Source organism: Myodes glareolus, chromosome 12, assembly GCF_982192425.1.
Source record: "Myodes glareolus chromosome 12, mMyoGla1.1, whole genome shotgun sequence".
In the NCBI taxonomy this organism is placed as follows: Eukaryota; Metazoa; Chordata; class Mammalia; order Rodentia; family Cricetidae; genus Myodes; species Myodes glareolus.
Window position 1 is genome coordinate 4,589,642 of NC_142037.1, and position 3,867 is coordinate 4,593,508.

A 3,867-nucleotide genomic window follows, 5' to 3' on the forward strand; every position below is an offset into this window, starting at 1 on the left:
GGCACCCGACGCTCCGGACGAACGGCAGCTGGGGCCAATCGCGGCTTAGAAACGCCTGAGGCCTGCAAGCTCTCGCCAATCAGCGCTGCTGCTGAGGAGGCGGGGCCACGGCGGGGCACGTCGACGCTCAAATAAACTTTATTGTCAGCTTCCTAGTTGTACAATGGAGCGAAAGCAAGTTGGAAGTAGCTCTTCTTGGTCTAACTCCTTTTCTTGCTACTGGAGGCAACCAAAACTAAAATAATAAACAAACAAGAAATGGTGTCAGTAGGCTTTCTGAAATTGACTGTAGCTCTCATTGGCTCAGAGTTGCTACTTAATATTTTGAACGTATTAATTTTAATTGCTCCTCTTTGAACGCGGATAAAGACGGAAAGGAAAGGTCCCTGAAGGAGATCTTTCGGACTAGTTGGAGGATACACAGATAACATACAACCCCAATGCCGTACTTCGGTTTGTCACCAGCCAGAGTGAAGTCAGAAATCAGGAACCGGCCTTTCCTTCACCCAAACTCTCAGTTACTGCCTGAGGTCTCTCCTTTAAATCCTTTCTAATCCCACAACTATGACCTCAGATCAGGTCTGCATTACTTCTACTGATTCTAAATACCTAACTAATTGCCTAGAGTCAGTTTTGTCTTTTCTTCTTTCGTTTTATGTGCATTGGTGGTTTTGCCTATATGCATTTTGTGAGGGTGTTAGATTCCCTGGATCTGAAGTGACAGAGCCATTTCTAATCTGCTCCCTCACTCTGCAATGTGACTGATTGTCTAAAATGTTCATTTAAAACTTCCCACTTTTAGCAGAGCTGTCAGTGGTTGTGGTCTGAGCTGGGTGTTTCTTGGCCTCTTATCCAAAGAATTGGAAATATGGCTCATGCAAATTTGCAAAAACCAAATAGTTTTACTTTGGAACAAAGTTATAGTGCAACTTACAGAGGGACAGCAGGCCACATGAGTGACAGTGTGGACCTCAGTCTACACTGAGCGTGGGTCTCTGATTTTAGAGGTCCGAAGATAGGAGGGGCTGGTTACTAGTATGGGTGAGTCTGTATTTTAATTGATAAGTTACATAATCATATCTCTACTACTCATTTCCCTTCCTGTAATGCATCTGGTTTAAAATTATATGCACAGGCTAAGATAGTAAATATGGGATTCTCAGATTATTAGAAAACCTAGTTTTCCCTTAACTGTGCCGGCACCCCAAACCAGTTTAGGCTGGCTTGGCCCTTCTAATTCTTATACCCCAAACACTAGGAGTATAGTTGAATAGGAACAGCTTAAATGTGATTTTACTAAGGCTGAGAAGACATTATGATTTACAGATGGAAGTACATGTGACCTGAGCTAGGAGGAGGCTCAAAGGGGTTCTGAAGTGCTAGGTTGGTGTGGGAGAATTGTCTGTATTCTGTCAATCATATTTTAATAAAACGCTGATTGGTCAGGCAGGCAGTATAGGCGGGAAAGCCAGACAGGACGTAGGGATGGAGCAAAGAGACTGGGAGTATTCTGGGACACAGAACGCCCTCAACCACTCCTACGCAGACCACTGAAGAGGCAGCATGTAACTTGCCCAGCTGAGAAAGGTACGGAGCCATTATGGCTAACATAGATGAGAATAATGGGTTAATATAAGTTATAAGAGTTAACAAGTAGCCTGACCTAATGGGCCAATCAGTTTATAACCTTACGGAGTCCTATGTGTAATTTCTTTTTGGGATTTGCTGGCTGTTGGGGTACTGGGTGGGACAGAAACCCCAACAAGCCGGCCCTCATGTTACACTAGGTGAATTATTTTGAGTGTTTATGTGTGCCTGTGTGTACTGTGTATGTGTGTATTTGTGTGCAAGTATGTGTATGTATGTGTGCTACATGCAGGAAAGGAACAAAGCTGCCAAGTGCATTATTGTAAGAGGACATATGTATATAGCCCCAAACCAAATTGGGATTCTAAGATAAATGTTGTACGAGGAGCAAGGCACCTAGTTCCGTACCGCCCAGCTAGCATATACCCAAAATAACCACACAGAAATTGTATTAGTTAAAACACTGCTTGGCCCATTAGTTCTAGCCTCTTATTGACTAACTCTCACATCTTGTTTAACTCATCTCCATTAATGCGTATTGTCACTTGACTGTGGCTTACCGGCATGAATCTAACCAGCATCTGTCCATCTGGGGCAGGAGAACCATGGTGTCTGCCTATCTCTGCTTTCTTCCTCCCAGAATTCTGTTCTGTCTTTCCCACCTACATGAGATCTGCCCTATCAACTAGGCCAAGGCAGTTTCTTTAATAACCAATGAAAGCAACACAAATACAGAAGGACCTCCTACACCATTCCCTCTTTTCTGTTTAAACAAAAAGGAAGACTTTAACATAGTAAAATTACATATAACAGGTATCAAGCAAGAATGACAATTACAATATTTAGATCTATTTTATCTTTTATCATAACTAAGGAAAACTATAACTATCTATTCTTCAACTCCATCAAAGACTCCAGAAGGATATAATATTACCTAAGTAAGCAAGAAGTAAACAACTTCCAAAACTCTAGAAATGACAGAAACATCTTGCTACCTGTATAGTCACCTGAAGTTTTTCTGTACCGTTGGGACATCCATCTGTCCCGCGCTACCGTCTCGCCCGCAAGAATGACGTGGGACACTTAGGATTCTTCTGCAGTAAAGCTTTATGCGTCTTGAGAGGGAGAGCATAAGCTTACATGGCGGAGACCCCGAATGAGGGGAACCCAGCCCTTATAAAGGAAACAGTCCTCGCTTCTGACGTGTCACTCTTGGATTGGTCCATTGCCCATTATCCCAGATGATGCCTCGGGAGTAGGCAGGGACGCAGCGATAGAGAGTTACCAAGCACGTGCGCTGGGATTAAAGGCGTGTGCTACATCACCTTGAACTCACAGAGATCTGCCTGTCTCTGCCTCCCAGGCATTGGGACCAAAGGCGTATACTACCATGCCTTGAGGTCACAGAGGTCAATCTGCCTCTGCCGCCCAGGCATCAGGACTAAAGGCGTGTACCGCCACACCTTGGGGTCACAGAGGTCAATCTCTACCTTTGTTCCTAGAAGCAATGGAGAATGTGGTCCGGCCCTCCACATCCATCTTCAGCCTACAGGCCCATAGCATCCAGCAGACATTTCCACGAAGTAGGAAAGTTTAAAGACAGTTCAGTCACTTTTTTCTGTATCCTGAAGAATGTCTTTTAGACTCTTTCATGAAGTAGGAATCCTGAAGGACCATCTCACCTTTAGTCAAGTTCAGCAGTCCTCTCTCTGCGGGTTCTTTATGTCCAGTTTATGCAACAGTCCAGGAAAGAGCAGTTTCTTGTCCAAATGACTAACCAACTCCATAAGGAGTCTCTTTGATGCCCATCTTCCTCTGAAGTAGATTGGTGCTGCCAGGAGCAGACGTGTCTCATTGTCATGAAAAGCCCTAAGTTATTAAAACATCTCAAATGCCATATTCTGTAGTTTTTGAAAGATATGAAGAATGCCTATCTAACTGAAATATATCTCTATATATCTAGAAAATCTAACTAACATGACTTCAAGCCTGATTATGCTAGGTTCGTCTTAGTTGGCAGTTGAGAAAAGTAAGTTTTTGAGGGTGTTTACTGCAACTTTTCTGGAGAGCGTGATCTATCATACCATATTGGTCTAGAAGCAATCCACAAGGTCTCACCCTTTGTGAAAACAAAAGAACCTCTTTTCCAAAGCATCATATCCTTAGACCCAAATTCCAAAGTCAAGAAACCTTTATAATACACAAGCTGGTTTAGATTGGCAGCCCATATAATGAGATGTCTCTCTGTACTTAGCTCCTTCACAGTCAAAAAATTTAAAG